General features: G+C 40.6%; 1 long non-coding RNA gene across 6 annotated transcripts in view; it reads left to right on the top strand.

Annotated features, from left to right (window-relative positions):
- The window catches only part of LOC149126757 (uncharacterized), a 146,633-nt gene that overhangs the window by 39,194 nt on the left and 87,093 nt on the right, over nt 1-20,346 (top strand). For 3 of the 6 annotated variants that reach the window (XR_016234162.1, XR_016234163.1, XR_016234161.1), the window contains exons 2-3: nt 6,555-6,612; nt 9,462-9,519. This is a non-coding gene — a long non-coding RNA (uncharacterized LOC149126757). Of the gene's footprint in view, nt 1-6,554; nt 6,613-9,461; nt 9,520-16,400; nt 16,512-17,112; nt 20,262-20,346 lie in introns of those variants that run through there. The other 3 variants (XR_016234160.1, XR_016234159.1, XR_016234164.1) reach the window with 3 other exon arrangements.

Raw genomic sequence — 20,346 nt, 5'->3', positions numbered from 1 at the left:
TTCTGAATAGTTTGAGAAGAATTGGAGTTAGTTCTTCTTTAAATGTCTGGTAGAGTTCAGCAGTGAATCCATCTGGTCCTGGGCTTTTCTTTGTTGGGAGGGCCTTTATTACTGTTTCAATTTCTGTCTCAGTTATGGGTCTGTTTAGGTTTTCGATGTCTTCCTGGTTCAATTTAGGTAGGTTGCATGTGTCCAGGAATCTATCCATTTCTGATAGGTTTCCCTGTTTGCTGGCATACAAGTCCTTGTAGTAATTTCTGATGATTCTTTTTATTTCTGTGGTGTCTGTTGTTACGTTTCCTTTTTCATTTCTGATTTTATTGATTTGGGACTGTCTTATTTCACTCAGTATGTTTTCCAGATTCATTCATTTTGTTGCAAATGAATGGATTTCATTGTTTTATCCATTGTGTAGTATGCAATAGAGTATATATCCCATAATTTCTTATCCAGTCTTTAGTTGAAGGGCATTTAGGTCAATTTCATGTCTTAGCTATTGTGAATGCAGCTTTACTAAACATCGAGGTACAAATAACATTTTTCATTTGCTGATTTCATTTCCATTGGGTAAATTCCCAGGAGTGAAATGGCTGGGTCCTATGGTAGGTCTATATTCAGATTTCTGAGGTATCTCCAAATGGTCTTTCATACTGGCTTTACAAGTTTACATTCCCACCAGCAATGGGTTGGGGTACCTTTTGCCTCACATTCTCATCAGCATTTGCTGCTTGTTGATTTCTGTATGAAAGCAATTCTAACTGGAATGAGGTGAAACCAAACCTCACTGTGTTCTTTTTAAAGATTTATTGAATTTATTTGAAAGACAGAGTTACAGAGAGAGGTAGAGACAGAGATAGAGGTCTTGCACCTGATGGTTCACTCCCCAGATGGCCGCAATGCCTAGAGCTCTGCTGATCTGAAGCCAGGAACTTCTTCAGGGTCTCCCACATGGGTGTAGGTTCCCAAGGACTTAGGCCATATTCTATTTTTCCCAGGCCATAGCAGAGAGCTGTATAGGAAGAGGAGCAGCTGGGACTACAACCAGCACCCATATGGGATGCCTGCACTTCAGGCCAGGGATTTAACCCACTGCACCACAGTGCCAGTCACATCACTGTGTTTTTAATTTGCATTTCCTTGATGGCTAGTGATTCTAGACATTTTTTTATTTGTCTCTTTGCCATCTGGATTTCCTATTTTGAAAAAGATTTATTTAAATACTTGGCCCATTTCTTCACTGGGTTGTTTGTTTCATTGTTGTGGAGTTTCTTGATCTCTTTATATATCCTGGTCATAAAGCTTTCATCAGCTGCATAGTTTACAAATAATTTCTCCCATTCTATCAGTTGCCTCTTCACGTTCTGAGTGCAATCCCATTTGTTAATTATGGCTTTGATTGTCAGTGCCTCTGGTTTCTTTTCTAAGAACTCTTTGCCTGAGCCAATTACCTTGCTGGCTTTCCCCAATGTTCTTTAATAATATGGTGTTATCAGCACATAGATTTATGTCTTTGATCATTTTGAATGGATTTTTGTGTATGGTGTAAAGTAGGGGTTTTGCTTCATATTTTTGCATGTGGAAATCCAGTTTTCCCAGCACCACTTGCTGAAGAGACTGTCCTTACCCCAGGGATGTGTTTATGCTCTTTGGTTGAATATAAGTTGGTTGAAGATGCTTGGATTGACCTCTGGTCGTTTTTGTTTGTTTGTTCATTTTGTCTATCCATCTTTTTTCTTTCACCATTACTAGGCTGCTTTTATTATAACTGCCTTGAAGCATGTCTTGAGACCTTGTATTGTGATGCCTCTGGCTTTGTTTTTGTTCTATAATATTGCTTTAGCTATGCAAGGTCTCCTGTGTTTCTTCATCATTTTTCTAGATCTTAGAAGAATGTCTTTGCTATTTTGATTGGTATCACATTGAATTTGTAAATTGCTTTTAGAATAATGGACATTTTGATGATATTGCTTCTTATAATTCATGAACATGGATTTTTTCCATTTTTTATCTTCTATTTCTTCTTTAATGTTTTATAATTCACATCATAAAGATCTTTGGCATTGTTGGTTAAATTTACTCCATGCTATTGTGAATGGGAATGATCTGAGAAGTTCTTTCTAAAACATACCATTGTGTATACAATCTGTGTATACAAAGGTTGTTTTAATGCCTGTATATGGGTTGTATATCCTCCTACATTACCAAACTCTTCCATGAGTTCACATAATCTCTTGGAGGAGTGTTTTGGATCCATCTGCAAATAGAGATGTCATCTGCAAATAGAGATAGTTTGACTTTCTCTTAACCAATTTGTGTCCCTTGATTTCTTTTTCTGGCTAATGGCTCTGGTTAAATCTTCCAGGATTATACTGAATAGCAATGTTGAGCATGGGCATTCTTGTCTAGTTCCGGATCTCAGTGAGAATGCTTCTAACTTTTCCTCATCCAATGGGATGCTAACTATATTTTTGTCATAAATTTCCTTGATTCTGTTTAAGAGATTTTCCTCTATACTCAATTTCCTCAGTTTTCATCATGCAAGGGTGTTGTATTTTATCAAATGCTTTCTCTGCATATAGAGATAATCATTTGGTTTTTGCTCTTAAATTTGTTAATGCGATGTATCACATTGATTGATTTGCAAATATTGAACCATCCATGCATACCAAGGATAAATTCCACTTGGTCTGGGTGAATGATCTTTAGATGTGTTGTTGGATTCCATTGACTAGAATTTTATTAAGGATTTTTGCATCTATTTGATTTAGGGAAATTGGTGTGTGGTTCTCTTTCTCTATTGTGTCTTTTCCCGTGTTTAGAAATTAAGGTGATGCAGGCTTCATAGAAAGATTTTGTGAAAATTCCCTCTCTGTCAATTGTTTTGAATAACTTGAGAAGAATTCATATTAGTTCTCTTTTAAATTTCTGTTAAAATTCAGCAGTGAAGCCATCAGGACCTTGGCTTTTCTTTATTGAGAGGGTCTTTAATTACTGATTCAATTTTCATCTTGGAAATTTGTTCAGCTTTTCTATGTATTCATTGCTCAATGTAGCTAGGTTGTTTGTTTCCAGGAACCTGTCCATTTCATTTATGTTTCCAGCTTGTTGACATGCAGCTTTTTGTATTAATTTCTGGTTATTCACTTTATGGTGTTTGTTGTTACATTTCCTTTTTCATCTCTAGTTTTATTAATTTGCATCTTTTTTTGGTTAGTTGCCCAATTATGTGTCAATTTTATTTTATTTTTTAAAACAGCTCTTTTTTTTACAGGCAGAGTGGACAGTGAGAGAGAGAGACAGAGAGAAAGGTCTTCCTTTGCCGTTGGTTCGCCCTCCAATGGCTGCTGTGGCAGGCGCGCTGCAGCCGGCACACCGCGCTGATCCGAAGGCAGGAGGCACATGCTTATCCTGGTCTCCCATGGGGTGCAGGACCCAAGCACTTGGGCCATCCTCCACTGCACTCCCTGGCCACAGCAAAGAGCTGACCTGGAGAGGGGTAACCGGGACAGAATCCGGCACCCTGACTGGGACTAGAACCCGGTGTGCTGGCACTGCTACGTGGAGGATTATCCTATTGAGCTGCAGCGCCGGCCACAGCTCTTTATTTTGCTGACCTTTTATATTGTTTTTTGGATTCATTTTTAAAATTTCCTCTCTAATTTTGATATTTCTTTTCTCCTATTAGTTTTGGGTTTGGTTTGCTCATTTTTTAGATCCTTGAGATTCATTGATAGCTCATTTATTTGGTGTATTTCCAGTTTCTTGATATAGGCACCAATTGTCACAAACTTTCCTCTTAACATTGCTTTTGCTGTACACCATAAGTTCTGATATTTTGTTGTTGCTTCATGTGTTTCCAGAAATGTTTTTATTTCAACTTTAATTTCTTCTATGACCCACTGTTTATTCTGGAGCATATTGTTCAGTCTCCATATGTTTGCATATGTTTCAGAGATTGTTAAGTTGCTGATTTCCAGCATCATTCCATTGTGGTGTGAGAAGAAGCGTAGTATTTTTATTTATTTGTTTATTTATTTTGGAGTTTGCTGATGTTTGATTTATGGCCTAGTATGTGGTCAATCCTAGAAAAAGTTCCATACACTCCTGAGAATAATATGTGTTCTGGAACTGTAAGATGAAATTTCTGTAGATATCTATTAGATCCATTTGGTCTATAGTGTTGATTACCTCTGCTGTTTCCTTGCTGAATTTCTGTCTGGTGGATCTGTCCATTCCTGAATGTGGGGTATTGAAGTCCCCCATTACTATTATGTTTGAATCTATGTCTCCCTTTTGTTCCTTTAACGTTTGTTTTAAATAGTCAGGTGCCCTGTAATTAGGTGCATATGCATTTATACTAGTGATATACCCTCCTAGCGTGTAGGATTTCTGATGAGAAGTCCACTCTGAGTCTAACTGAAGATCCCTGAAATAAATCTAGTGTTTCTCTTGTGAAGATTTTAGAATCTTTTCTTTATGTTTTACTGTGGAAAGCTTGATTATAATCTATCATGGTGAATATATTTTCTGGTCATATCTTTTAGGAGTTCTATGTGCTCCTCGTAGTTAAATGTCCATTTATTTCTCCAAATTAGGGAAGTTTTCTGTTATTATTTCACTAAAAAGGCCTTCTAATCCATCCCATCTTTCCAAAACTTCAGAAATTGCTAGAACTTTTATGTTGGGTCATTTGATAGTATCTATAATTTACCAACAGTGTATTTTAACTTTCTAATTTCTTCTTATGTTTGATCTCTCTGAATGATTTCCTTTTTTTTGTCTTTTGAGTCAGATATTCTTTCTTTTGATTCACAGATTCTTTTGTTAAGGCTTTCCACTGCATTTTCAAATTTGCCCTATTGACTTCTTCATTTCCAAGATTTCATTTTGATTTCTTTTTTTATATTTACTTTTTTTTAAACTTTTATTTAATGAATATAAATTTCTAAAGTACAGCTTATGGATTGAAATGGCTTCCCCACATAACTTCCCTCCCACTTGCAACCCTCCTCTTTCCTGCTCCCTCTTCCCTTCCATTCACGTCAAGATTCATTTTCATTTCTCTTTATATACAGAAGATCAGTGTAGCATACATTAAGTAAAGATTTCAACAGTTTGCTCCCACACAGAAACATAGAGTGAAAAATACTGTTTGTGTACTAGTTATAGCATTAAATCTCAATGTACAGCACACTAAGGACAAAGATCCTACATGAGGAGTAAGTGCACAGTGACTACTGTTGTTGACTTAACAAATTGACACTCTTGTTTATGGCATCAGTAATCAACCTAGACTCTTGTCATGAGCTGCCAAGGCTATGAAAGCCCCCTGAGTTCACTTACTGATAATTTTTAGACAAGGCCATGGTCAAAGTGGAAGTTCTCTCCTCCCTTCAGAGAAAGGTACCTCCTTCTTTGATGACCTGTTCTTTCCACTGGGACCTCACTCGTGGAGATATTTCATTTAAGTCTTTGTTTTTTGCCAGAGTGTCTTGGCTTTCCATGCCTGAAATACTCTCATGGGCTTTTCAGCCAGATCCACATGCTTTAAGGGCTGATTCTGAGGCCACAGTGCTGTTTTGGACATCTGCCATTATGGGTCTGCTGTGTATCTCGCTTCCCATATTGGATCGTTCTCTCCCTTTTTTATTCTATCAGTTAGTATTTGCAGACACTAGTCTTGTTTATGTGATCCCTTTGGCTCTTAGTCCTATCCTTATGATCAGTTGTGAACAGAAATTGATCACTGGGACTAGTGAGATGGCATTGGTACATGCCACCTTGATGGGATTGAATTGGAATCCCTTGGTATGTTTCTAACTCTACCGTTTGGGGCAATTCAGCTTGAGTATGTCCCGAACTGCACATCTCTTCCCTCTCTTATTCCCACTCTTATATTTAACAGGGATCACTTTTCAGTTAAGTTTCAACACTTAAGAATAATTGTGTATCGATTGCAGTATTCAACCAAAAGTATTAAGTAAAACAAACAAACAAAAATACTAAGAGGGATAACGTATTAAGTTGTTCATTAACAGTCAGGGTAAAGGCTGATCAAGTCACCGTTTCTCGTGGTATTCATTTCTCTTTAACAGGTTTCCTTTTTGGTGCTCGGTTAGTTGTCACCGATCAGGGAGAACATATGATATTTGTCCCTTTGGGACTGGCTTATTTCACTCAGCATAAAGTTTTCCAAATTCCTAACAGGGATCACTTTTCAGTTAAAATTTAAACACCTAAGAATAATTGTGTGTTAATTACAGAGTTCAACCAGTAGTACTAGAACAAAAAAATACTAAAATGGATAAAGTATTACATTGTACATCAACAGTCAGGACAAGAGCTGATCAAGTCACTGTTGGTGCTCTTTCGAGGAGGTCTTCCTTGGCCCTTGTCATGTTTAAAGCACTGTTACTACTGAGGGAAGCTGATTGGTCTTTTTTTCTACAGCTAATGAATTTGGTATTTTGCATTCACTTCTATCATGATATTGCTCTGAGTCTAGGAGCAAATCACAGCAGTTCTCTCACATTTCCCTTTTTCTTCTCATCCAGGTACAGTCCTAATTCCCACTGCAGGTTTCCAAGGCCAAAGAAAATGAACACACCACCAGTAAGTTGTTTATTTTTGTTTGCATTATATTGTGATATAGCAGCTTTATGAGTATATTTTATTAAAATCATGAAATAAATATTTGACAACATAAAATTGTCATGATTATAAAGCATAAGAAATATCAAACCTGATATCAAATTTGTTTCCAGTCTCTGTGATGCTATAACAGTAACATGTTTATCATGTTATTCAAATTGGAACATAGGATTTCCTAAATTATTGTAAAATTTAAAGCCTGACTTTGTATTTATTTGTTTTATCAATGATATAGTAGAGGTGGTTTAGTACCAACATAGTAATATACACTGAATTAGTAAAAAGTTGGGGCCAGCAATGTGGCACAGTGGGTTAATGCCCTGGCCTGAAGTGCTGGCATCTCAAATGGGTGCTGGTTTGAGACCCAGCTGTTCCACTTCTTTTTGTATTTTTTGTTTGTTTTTTAAACTTTTATTTAGTACAAAAGTACAGCTTATGGATTACAATAGCTTTTCCCCCCTCAATAACTTCCCTCCCAACTGCAACCCTCTCATCTCCCGCTCCCTCTCCCATTCCATTCACATCAAGATTCATTTTCAATTCTCTTTATATACAGGAGATCAATTTAGTATATATTAAGTAAAGATTTCAACAGTTCGCACCCACATAGAAACACAAAGTGAAAAATACTGTTTGAGTACTACTTATAGCATTAAATAACAATGTACAGCCCATTAAGGGCAGAGATCCTACATGGGGAGTAAGTGCACAGTGATTCCTGTTGTTGACTTAACAAATTGACACTCTTGTTTATGGTGTCAGTAATCACCCTAGGCTCTTGTCATGAGTTGCAAGGCTATGGAAGCCTTTTGAGTTCACCAACTCTGATCTTATTTAGACAAGATCATAGTCAAAGTGGAAGTTCACTCCTCCCTTAAGAGAAAGGCACATCTTCTTTGATGGCCTGTTCTTTCTACTGGGATCTCACTCACAGAGATCTTTGATTTAGGTCCTTTTTTTGTTTTTTGCTAAAGTGTCTTGACTTTCCATGCCTGAAATACTCTCATGGGCTCTTCAACCAGATCCAAATGCCTTATGGGCTGATTCTGAGGCCAGAGTGTTGTTTAGGACATCTGCCATTCTATGTGTCTGCTGTGTATCCCGCTTCCCATGTTGGATCGTTCTCTCCCCTTTTTATTCTATCAGTTAGTATTAGCAGACATTAGTCTTTTTTTAACTTTTATTTAATGAATATAAATTTCTAGAGTACATAGTATGGAGTACAATGGCTTCCCCCTATAACTTCCCTCCCACCCAAAACCCTCCCCGTTCCAGCTCCCTCTCCCCTTCCATTCACATCCAGATTCATTTTCGTTTCTCTTTATATACAGACTGTTAGTTTAGCATATATTAAATAAAGGTTTCCACAGTTTGCACCCACATAGAAACACAAAGTGAAAAATACTGTTTGAGTACTAGTTATAGCATTAAATCATACTGCACAGCACATTAAGGACAGAGACCTTACATGAAGAGTAAGTGCACAGTGACTACTGTTGTTGACTTAACAAATTGACACTCTTGTTTATGGCATCAGTAATCAACCTAGACTCTTGTCATGAGCTGCCAAGGCTATGAAAGCCCCCTGAGTTCACTTACTGATAATTTTTAGACAAGGCCATGGTCAAAGTGGAAGTTCTCTCCTCCCTTCAGAGAAAGGTACCTCCTTCTTTGATGACCTGTTCTTTCCACTGGGACCTCACTCGTGGAGATATTTCATTTAAGTCTTTGTTTTTTGCCAGAGTGTCTTGGCTTTCCATGCCTGAAATACTCTCATGGGCTTTTCAGCCAGATCCACATGCTTTAAGGGCTGATTCTGAGGCCACAGTGCTGTTTTGGACATCTGCCATTATGGGTCTGCTGTGTATCTCGCTTCCCATATTGGATCGTTCTCTCCCTTTTTTATTCTATCAGTTAGTATTTGCAGACACTAGTCTTGTTTATGTGATCCCTTTGGCTCTTAGTCCTATCCTTATGATCAGTTGTGAACAGAAATTGATCACTGGGACTAGTGAGATGGCATTGGTACATGCCACCTTGATGGGATTGAATTGGAATCCCTTGGTATGTTTCTAACTCTACCGTTTGGGGCAATTCAGCTTGAGTATGTCCCGAACTGCACATCTCTTCCCTCTCTTATTCCCACTCTTATATTTAACAGGGATCACTTTTCAGTTAAGTTTCAACACTTAAGAATAATTGTGTATCGATTGCAGTATTCAACCAAAAGTATTAAGTAAAACAAACAAACAAAAATACTAAGAGGGATAACGTATTAAGTTGTTCATTAACAGTCAGGGTAAAGGCTGATCAAGTCACCGTTTCTCGTGGTATTCATTTCTCTTTAACAGGTTTCCTTTTTGGTGCTCGGTTAGTTGTCACCGATCAGGGAGAACATATGATATTTGTCCCTTTGGGACTGGCTTATTTCACTCAGCATAAAGTTTTCCAAATTCCTAACAGGGATCACTTTTCAGTTAAAATTTAAACACCTAAGAATAATTGTGTGTTAATTACAGAGTTCAACCAGTAGTACTAGAACAAAAAAATACTAAAATGGATAAAGTATTACATTGTACATCAACAGTCAGGACAAGAGCTGATCAAGTCACTGTTGGTGCTCTTTCGAGGAGGTCTTCCTTGGCCCTTGTCATGTTTAAAGCACTGTTACTACTGAGGGAAGCTGATTGGTCTTTTTTTCTACAGCTAATGAATTTGGTATTTTGCATTCACTTCTATCATGATATTGCTCTGAGTCTAGGAGCAAATCACAGCAGTTCTCTCACATTTCCCTTTTTCTTCTCATCCAGGTACAGTCCTAATTCCCACTGCAGGTTTCCAAGGCCAAAGAAAATGAACACACCACCAGTAAGTTGTTTATTTTTGTTTGCATTATATTGTGATATAGCAGCTTTATGAGTATATTTTATTAAAATCATGAAATAAATATTTGACAACATAAAATTGTCATGATTATAAAGCATAAGAAATATCAAACCTGATATCAAATTTGTTTCCAGTCTCTGTGATGCTATAACAGTAACATGTTTATCATGTTATTCAAATTGGAACATAGGATTTCCCAAATTATTGTAAAATTTAAAGCCTGACTTTGTATTTATTTGTTTTATCAATGATATAGTAGAGGTGGTTTAGTACCAACATAGTAATATACACTGAATTAGTAAAAAGTTGGGGCCAGCAATGTGGCACAGTGGGTTAATGCCCTGGCCTGAAGTGCTGGCATCTCAAATGGGTGCTGGTTTGAGACCCAGCTGTTCCACTTCTTTTTGTATTTTTTGTTTGTTTTTTAAACTTTTATTTAGTACAAAAGTACAGCTTATGGATTACAATAGCTTTTCCCCCCTCAATAACTTCCCTCCCAACTGCAACCCTCTCATCTCCCGCTCCCTCTCCCATTCCATTCACATCAAGATTCATTTTCAATTCTCTTTATATACAGGAGATCAATTTAGTATATATTAAGTAAAGATTTCAACAGTTCGCACCCACATAGAAACACAAAGTGAAAAATACTGTTTGAGTACTACTTATAGCATTAAATAACAATGTACAGCCCATTAAGGGCAGAGATCCTACATGGGGAGTAAGTGCACAGTGATTCCTGTTGTTGACTTAACAAATTGACACTCTTGTTTATGGTGTCAGTAATCACCCTAGGCTCTTGTCATGAGTTGCAAGGCTATGGAAGCCTTTTGAGTTCACCAACTCTGATCTTATTTAGACAAGATCATAGTCAAAGTGGAAGTTCACTCCTCCCTTAAGAGAAAGGCACATCTTCTTTGATGGCCTGTTCTTTCTACTGGGATCTCACTCACAGAGATCTTTGATTTAGGTCCTTTTTTTGTTTTTTGCTAAAGTGTCTTGACTTTCCATGCCTGAAATACTCTCATGGGCTCTTCAACCAGATCCAAATGCCTTATGGGCTGATTCTGAGGCCAGAGTGTTGTTTAGGACATCTGCCATTCTATGTGTCTGCTGTGTATCCCGCTTCCCATGTTGGATCGTTCTCTCCCCTTTTTATTCTATCAGTTAGTATTAGCAGACATTAGTCTTTTTTTAACTTTTATTTAATGAATATAAATTTCTAGAGTACAGAGTATGGAGTACAATGGCTTCCCCCTATAACTTCCCTTCCACCCAAAACCCTCCCCGTTCCAGCTCCCTCTCCCCTTCCATTCACATCCAGATTCATTTTCGTTTCTCTTTATATACAGACTGTTAGTTTAGCATATATTAAGTAAAGGTTTCCACAGTTTGCACCCACATAGAAACACAAAGTGAAAAATACTGTTTGAGTACTAGTTATAGCATTAAATCATACTGCACAGCACATTAAGGACAGAGACCTTACATGAAGAGTAAGTGCACAGTGACTACTGTTGTTGACTTAACAAATTGACACTCTTGTTTATGGCATCAGTAATCAACCTAGACTCTTGTCATGAGCTGCCAAGGCTATGAAAGCCCCCTGAGTTCACTTACTGATAATTTTTAGACAAGGCCATGGTCAAAGTGGAAGTTCTCTCCTCCCTTCAGAGAAAGGTACCTCCTTCTTTGATGACCTGTTCTTTCCACTGGGACCTCACTCGTGGAGATATTTCATTTAAGTCTTTGTTTTTTGCCAGAGTGTCTTGGCTTTCCATGCCTGAAATACTCTCATGGGCTTTTCAGCCAGATCCACATGCTTTAAGGGCTGATTCTGAGGCCACAGTGCTGTTTTGGACATCTGCCATTATGGGTCTCCTGTGCATCTCGCTTCCCATATTGGATCGTTCTCTCCCTTTTTTATTCTATCAGTTAGTATTTGCAGACACTAGTCTTGTTTATGTGATCCCTTTGGCTCTTAGTCCTATCCTTATGATCAGTTGTGAACAGAAATTGATCACTGGGACTAGTGAGATGGCATTGGTACATGCCACCTTGATGGGATTGAATTGGAATCCCCTGGTATGTTTCTAACTCTACCGTTTGGGGCAATTCAGCTTGAGTATGTCCCGAATTGCACATCTCTTCCCTCTCTTATTCCCACTCTTATATTTAACAGGGATCACTTTTCAGTTAAGTTTCAACACTTAAGAATAATTGTGTATCGATTGCAGTATTCAACCAAAAGTATTAAGTAGAACAAACAAAAAAAATACTAAGAGGGATAATGTATTAAGTTGTTCATCAACATTCAGGGTAAGGGCTGATCAAGTCACCATTTCTCATAGTGTTCATTTCACTTTAACAGGTTTCCTTTTTGGTGCTCGGTAATTTGTCACCGATCAGGGAGAACATATGATATTTGTCCCTTTGGGACTGGCTTAATTCACTCAGCATAAAGTTTTCCAAATTCCTAACAGGGATCACATTTCAGTTAAAATTTAAATACCTAAGAATAATTGTGTGTTAATTACAGAGTTCAACTAGTGTACCAGAACAAAAAAAAATATTTAAATGGATAAAGTATTACATTGTACATCAACAGTCAGGGCAAGAGCTCATCAAGTCACTGTTTCTCACAGTGTCCATTTTATTTCAACAAGTTTCCCCTTTGGTATTCAGGTAGTTGTCACCAATCAGGGAGACCATATAATATTTGTCCCTTTGGGCCTGGCTTAGTTCACTCAGCATAATGTTTTCCAGACTCCTCCATGTTGTTACAAATGACTGGGTTTCATTGTTTTTGACTGCTGTATAGTATTCTACAGAGTATATGTCCCATAATTTCTTTATCCAGTCTACTGTTGATGGGCATTTGGGTTGGTTCCAGGTATTAAATATTGTGAAATGAGCTGCAATAAACATTAATGGGCAGACAGCTTTTTTGTTTGCCAATTTCATTTCCTTTGGGTAAATTCTAAGGAGTGGGATGGCTGGGTTGAATGGTAGGGTTATCTTCAGGTTTCTGAGGAATCTCCAGACTGACTTCCATAGTGGCTTCATTAGTTTACAATCCCACCAACAGTGTGTTAGTGTCCCTTTTTACCCCTATCCTCTCCAGCATCTATTGTTGGTAAATTTCTGAATGTGAGCCATTCTAACTGGGGTGAGGTGAAACCTCATTGTGGTTTTGATTTGCATTTCCCTGATTGCTAGTGATCTTGAACATTTTTTCATGTGTCTGTTGGCCATTTGGATTTCCTCTTTTGAAAAATGTCTGTTGAGGTCCTTGGCCCATCTCTTAAGTGGGTTGTTTGTTTTGAGGTTGTGGAGTTTCTTGATTTCTTTGTAGATTCTGGTTATCAACCCTTTATCAGTTGCATAGTTTGCAAATATATTTTCTCATTCTGTCAGTTGCCTCTTCACTCTCCTGACTGTTTCTTTTGCAGTACAGAAACTTCTCAATTTGATGCAATCCCAAATGTTAATTTTGGCTTTGACTGCCTGTGCTTCTGGGGTATTTTCCAAGAAGTCTTTGCCAGTACCTATATCTTGCAGATTTTTCCTATGCTCTGTAATAATTTGATGGTGTCAGTCATAGATTTAAGTCTTTAATCCATGTTGAGTGAATTTTTGTGTAAGGTGTAAGGTAGGGGTCTTGCTTCATGATTCTGCATGTGGAAATCCAATTTTCCCAGCACCATTTATTGAATAGACTGTCCTTACTGTAGGGATTGGCTTTGGATACTTGATCAAATATAAGTTGGTTGTAGATGTTTGGATTGATTTCTGGTGTTTCTATTCTGTTCCCTTGGTCTATCCATCTGTTTCTGTACCAGTACCATGCTGTTTTGATAACAACTGCTCTGTAGCATGTCCTGAAATCTGGTATTGTGATGCCTCCAGCTTTGTTTTTGTTTTACAAGATTGCTTAAGGTATTCGAGGTCTCCTGTGTCTCCATATAAATTTCAGCACCATTTTTTCCAGATCTGAGAAGAAGGTCTTCAGTATCTTGATTGGTATTGCATTGAATGTGTAAATTGCTTTTGGGAGAATGGACATTTTGATGATATTGATTCTTCCAATCCATGAGCATGGAAGATTTTTCCATTTCTTGGTATCCTCTTCTATTTCTTTCATTAAGGTTTTGTAATTTTCATTGTGGAGATCTTTAACGTCCTTGGTTAAGTTTATTCCAAGGTATTTGATTATTTTTGTAGCTATTGTGAATGGGATTGATCTTAGAAGTTCTTCTTCAGCCATGGCATTGTTTGTGTATACAAAGGCTGTTGATTTTTGTGCATTGATTTTATACCCTGCTACTTTGCCAAACTCTTCTATGAGTTCCAATAGTCTCTTAGTAGAGTTCTTTGGGTCCCCTAAATAAAGAATCATATCATCTGCAAAGAGGGATAGTTTGAGTTCTTCCTTCCCAATTCGTATCCCTTTAATTTCTTTTTCTTGCCTAATAGCTCTGGCTAGAACCTCCAGAACTATATTGAATAGCAGTGGTGAGAGTGGGCATCCCTGTCTGGTACCAGATCTCAGTGGAAATGCTTCCAACTTTTCCCCATTCAATAGGATGTTGGCTGTGGGTTTTTCATAGATTGCTTTGATTGTATTGAGGAATGTTCCTTCCAAACCCAGTTTGCTTAGAGTTTTCATCATGAACGGGTGTTGTATTTTATCAAATGCCTTCTCAGCGTCTATTGAGATAATCATATGGTTTTTCTTCTGCAGTCTGTTAATGTGGTGTATCACATTGATTGTTGTGAGCACCTTGAACCATCCTTGCATACCAGGGATAAATCCCACTTGGTCTGGGTGGATGATCTTTCTGATGTGCTGTTGCATTCTACTGGCCAGAATTTTATTGAGGATTTTTGCATCTATGTTCATCAGGGATATTGGTCTGTAATTCTCTTTCAATGCTCCAGGTTAGGAATTAAGGTGATGCTGTCTTTTGCAATTGTTCTGAATAGTTTGAGAAGAATTGGAGTCAGTTATTCTTTAAATGTCTGGTAGAATTCAGCAGTGAATCCATCTGGTCCTGGGCTTTTCTTTGTTGGGAGGGCCTTTATTACTGTTTCAATTTCTGTCTCAGTTATGGGTCTGTTTAGGTTTTCGATGTCTTCCTGGTTCAATTTACGTAGGTCGCATGTGTCCAGGAATCTATCCATTTCTGATAGGTTTCCCTGTTTGCTGGCATACAAGTCCTTGTAGTAATTTCTGATGATTCTTTTTATTTCTGTGGTGTCTGCTGTTACATTTCCTTTTTCATCTCTGATTTTATTGATTTGGGTCTTTTCTCTTCTTTTTTTTAGTTAGTTGGGCCAATGTGGTGTCAATTTTGTTTATTTTTTCAAAAAACCACCTCCTCGTTTGGCTGATATTTTGTAATTTTTTTGGATTCTATCGTGTTGATTTCTTCTCTGCTTTTAATTATTTCTTTTCTCCTACTAGATTTGAGTCTGGTTTGCTGCAATTTTTCTTGATCCATGAGATGCATTGAAAGCTCATCTATTTGATGCCTTTCCAATTTCTTGATGTAGGCACCTATTGATATAAACTTTCCTCTTAACACTGCTTTTGCTGTATCCCAAAAGTTTTGGTATGTTGTGTTGTTATCCTCATTTGCTGCCAGAAAATTTTTGATTTCTCTTTTAATTCCTTCTATGACCCATTGTTCATTCAGGAGCATGTTGTTCAATCTCCATGTGTTTGTATATGTTCTAGGGATTCCTGAGTTGCTAATTTCCAACTTCATTCCTTTATGGTCTGAGAAGCTGCATGGTATGATTCTAATTCTTTTGAATTTGCTGAGACTTGCTTTATGGCCTAGTATGTGGTCAATCCTAGAGAAGGTTCCATGTACTGCTGAGAAGAATGTAAATGCTTTATATGTAGGATGAAAAGTTCTGTAGATATCTGTTAGTTCCATTTGGGCTATAGTGTCGTTTAAATCTACTGTCTCCTTGTTGATCTTCTGTCCTGTTGATCTGTCTATTTCTGAGATTGGAGTATTGAAGTCCCCCAGTACTATTGTATTGGGGTCTAAGTCTCCCTTTAAGTCCCTTAAGAAATCTTTTAAATAAACCGGTTCCCTGTAATTAGCTGCATATACATTGATAATCGTTATATCTTCCTGTTGAATTGATCCCTTGAGCATTATATAGTGCCCCTCTTTGTCTCTCTTAACAGTTTTTGTGGTAACGTTTATGTTGTCTGATATTAAGTCACGTAGGATATCTGTCCTTAGTGTGCTGTACATTGAGATTTAATGCTATAACTAGTACTCAAACAGTATTTTTCACTTTATGTTTCTGTGTGGCAGCAAACTGTTGAAATCTTTACTTAATGTATGCTAAACTGATCTTCTGTATATAAGGAGAATCAAAAATGAATCTTGATGTGAATGGAATGGGAGAGGGAGTGGGAAAGGGGAGGGTTGCGGGTGGGAGGGACGTTATGTGGGGGGAAGCCATTATAATCCATAAGCTGTACTTTGGAAATTTATACTCATTAAACAAAAGTTAGCTTTTTTTTGCCCCTTCTCTCCTGCTCTCTCTCAGTTCCTGTCTCCAGCCTCCTCCTCTGGTCTCTTTGCTCTTGGTTTTTCCCTTCTGCTCTCTGCTCTTTCTTCTCTCCTTGCTAGCTCCTTTCCTCTCTGTTTCTCTCTCTTATACTCTCTTTCTCTCCTTTTTCCTTCGCTGCCCCTTCACTCCGGTCTGTAGGTTGTTCCCCAATAAACCCTTTCCCTTACTCCGGTGTCCGGTGTGCTTTGCGATGGCTAACATTAAGATATAACATTGATGCCGTGACTCGGATAGCCTCATATTGGTAATCCACTGTCCCCCAGTGCTCTGGGGTCCTGGATTTTTTCCGGTCACAAAGCACATCTCTGGAACTCTTTCCAAGCCACCGAACGCTCCGCAACCTCCATCCACACATCGGCCTTCCAAATTTTGAGGTAAGACATGGAACGGGAAGCTCTCACGGCGACTGCTATTTGAGTGGTGGTCTACTGTTGGATACTCACCTGACTCCTCTCGTAAAGGTCATAGCACTAAACTCTAGCCACCACTCCTACTTAAGGCCTTTAACCTCTACGGACACTGTTTCCAGGCAACAGTGGGTGTGAGTGACGACTCCATCTCTGTTCGCCTCTTTTCAGGCTAGGCCCTGGGCTCCAGTGGGTGCTTGGGTGACGAACCCGCCTTCTGCTCCCATTCCTCTCCTAGTCAGATGGCCAGGACTTCAAGGATGCTTGGTGTCCACCAATCTGACCTACTGAGTCACCATGGGAAATTCCTCCTCTCACGTTCCATCTGATTCTCCTCTTGGTTGCCTTTTAAGTAATATGGTCCCTCTCAAATTGGCCCCAGCCCTCAAAGGCGGCCCCTCTATGATGCCGCGCATTTCGCCCTGAGGGATCAGAAGTCAGAGTAGTTTGACCCTGATAACATCTTTATCACTTCCGTGAGTGTTCGGGAAAATGGAAGGGGATTCCATATGTTCAAGCCTTTTCCTGTCTTCAAACTAAACCTCCCCTGTGTACTTCTGGTCTCCAGGATTCGCACTAGGGGGCGGAGGCCTGAGCAAAACATCCTTTCTTCTGCCCGGATCCTGTTATCCTGCAGATGAACTTCCTTATTGCTCCAATCTACAGGCACATGCTCAGCCGCCTCCTGAGGCCTCAGTGGCTGAAGTTCTGGTGCCATTATCTCCCATGCAGCAGAATCCACCATTGGCTCCGGCCCTGGCTGTGTCTCACCTCCCCCCTCCTGCCGAATTCCAGGGGGTGGTGTCAACCTCTGTGTGGAGCAACTCAGACTAGACTAAGTTACTGGAATTAAGACTTATTCTATGCATCTGCTCTCCCACAATATGGCGCTGGGAGAGGAGTAAAAACAACTTTTACACAGCTGCCTCCAGTTCAACCAGTAACCTGCAGGAGCTGATCCCGCTCCTGATTGGAGGAGAGCAGCGTACTTGGCATGTAGGTAGCAGAGTTGGGATTGGTGGAAGAGGACTATAAAGGAGGAGAGAGACAACATGCACCAGGAACATCTATTAAGAGGAACACCTGAGCAGCCCCCGAGAGAGCCGGCCGGCAGTGTGCCGCTCCCCCGCGGAAGTGGGGAAAGTGGCAGGGGGAACTGCCCTTCCACGGAGGTGGAAGGGTCGGTAGCCAACCCGGGAAGAACCAGAAGCAAACCCGGGGAGGGCCGAGTAGAAAAAAGAACAGTGCAGGGTCCTGTGTCGTTCCTCCACGAAGAGGGGGAGCAACATAATGGTGCTGTGACTCGGGTAGGAAACCTATGCAGGGTCTAGTGTCGTTCCTCCACGAAGAGGGGGAGTGACATAATGGTGCCGTGACTCGGATATGAAGCTTAGGAGACATAATGGTGCCGTGACTCGGATATGAAGCCTAGGCAGGGTTTAGTGTTGTTCCTCCACGAAGAGGGGGAGTGACATAATGGTGCCATGACTCGGATAAGAAACCTAGGAGGGAAGAAGCGGGAAGAAGTGGGAAAATACCAGAGAGAGAGACTAGCAAAGAGCCTAGGGAAATGCCAGACGGAAAAAGTGCCAGAAGAAGTTAGATTGAAAGTGAAAATGAAAGCAAGAAGAAACTTAGACTCGGATGCGGACTATGGCGGGGAAGCTAGTAGATTAAAAGCGAAAGTGAAAGCTAGAACAGACTCGGATACGGACTGTGGGGAGAAGCCAGGAGAAATGAGAGGAGAATATTGTTGGAAGAAAAGTTAGGAAACATACCGGGTAGAGAAAGATGTTATGGAAAATGAAGCCGAGGGGGCAGGCTGAGGCAGAGACGTAAGCTAGCTTGGGATTCGTCAAGTCAGCCTGGGGAACAAAAGGCAAAAAGCTAAAACCAGAGGCGGAGACGGGTAAGCTAGGTTGGAATCCATCAGATTAGCCTGGGGAGCAAAAGACGGGAAGCCAAACTGGGAGCGGAGATGTAAGCTATAGGTTGCATTTTGTCAGGTTAGCCCGGGGAACTTGGACTGAAAACTAAACCAACCGATGGCGGAAACGTGAGCTAGGCTGTGTGATTCACGGAAGCCACCGTGCGCAGAGAGCGCGCGCGGGGCATGAATAGATAGGAGGTGCTGGGCTGGCGCGGAGCTGTGGTGCGGGTATGAAGGGGCACGGAGACCGCGGAGCGTTCGCGAAGCCAGGAAGCCACGCAGATGAGAAGCGCGGGAAGCTGCCACGGGGCGAGGCGCCAAGAAGCAGCCTCGGGGCAGGCGCCGGGAAGCCGCGGGGATAAGAGAAACAGAAGTTTAGAGTAAAATGAGAGAAATAGGAATGCTGGCAGATAGAAGTAAAATAGGAGAAATAGGAATGCCCGGAGATAGAGAAATAGAGAAAAATAGGGCCTCCCTACAACACAGCAATGAGAGACCTTGGATTCGGTCTGCCTGATTAGTAAGACGATAAGCACCTGTGGGCAGCTGCAGGTCACCGAAGACAGGCACGTTATCAACACCAATAAGTCTCCCCACAAGACGGCAATGAGAGGGCTTGGATTTGGTTTGCCTGATTGGTAGGGCTTGTAAGCACCTGCAGGCAGTTCTAGCAGAGCAGACCATGGGCTGCAGGGCACCGAACACAGGCACACATCAGCGCCTAAAAACCTCCTCACAACATGGCGAAGAGAGGACCCGGATTCAGTTTACCTGATTGGTAGGGCTTGTAAGCACCTGTGGGCAACTCCAGCAAGCAGAGCAGAGTGTGTGCCACGGGGCACCAAAGACAGGCGCGTATCAATGCCAAAAATAAAAAGAAAGGGGGAATTGTGGGGAGCAACTCGGACTAGACTAAGTTACTGGAATTAAGACTTATTCTATGCATCTGCTCTCCCACAATATGGCGCTGGGAGAGGAGTAAAAACAACTTTTACACAGCTGCCTCCAGTTCAACCGGTAACCTGCAGGAGCTGATCCCGCTCCTGATTGGAGGAGAGCAGTGTACTCGGCGTGTGGGTAGCAGAGTTGGGATTGGTGGAAGAGGACTATAAAGGAGGAGAGAGACAACATGCACCAGGAACATCTACTAAGAGGAACACCTGAGCAGCCCCCAAGAGAGCCGGCCGGCAGTGTGCCACTCCCCCGTGGAAGTGGGGAAAGTGGCAGGGGGAACTGCCCTTCCACGGAGGTGGAAGGGTCGGTAGCCAACCCGGGAAGAACCAGCAGCAAACCCGGGGAGGGCCGAGCAGACAAAAGAACAGTGCAGGGTCCTGTGTCGTTCCTCCACGAAGAGGGGGAGCGACATAATGGTGCTGTGACCCGGATAGGAAACCTATGCAGGGTCTAGTGTCATTCCTCCATGAAGAGGGGGAGCAACATAGTGGTGCCGTGACTCGGATATGAAGCTTAGGAGACATAATGGTGCTGTGACTCAGATATGAAGCCTAGGCAGGGTTTAGTGTCCTTCCTCCATGAAGAGGGGGAGTGACAAACCTCTTCTGTCCTATCTAAAGCCCCTGGCTCAACTATTCCTCAAAGCCATTCTCATGCCCGTGTGTACTTCCTCCCTAGCTCGTACCCCCACTCACTGTATCTCCCCCTTCCACCTAGGAATTCTTTATCTCAGAGCCCAAAGTCTACGATCTCTGTCTTATTGGTTTGGGAATGGTGGTCTCCATGGTTTTCGACTGGTCTTTTGTCCCTCTCTTGTCCCAGTCTTACCATAAGAATAGCAAGGGAATGGTAGTCCCTTCCTTTTGGGCTCCTTGCTTATTGAGAAAAAAATTAGGTATCCACCCTTCTGATGGCTCT

Source organism: Oryctolagus cuniculus, chromosome 5, assembly GCF_051225735.1.
Source record: "Oryctolagus cuniculus isolate XC-2025 breed Fujian yellow rabbit chromosome 5, ASM5122573v1, whole genome shotgun sequence".
NCBI classification, from domain to species: domain Eukaryota; kingdom Metazoa; phylum Chordata; class Mammalia; order Lagomorpha; family Leporidae; genus Oryctolagus; species Oryctolagus cuniculus.
This window is presented reverse-complemented; position numbering and strand designations above follow the sequence as displayed.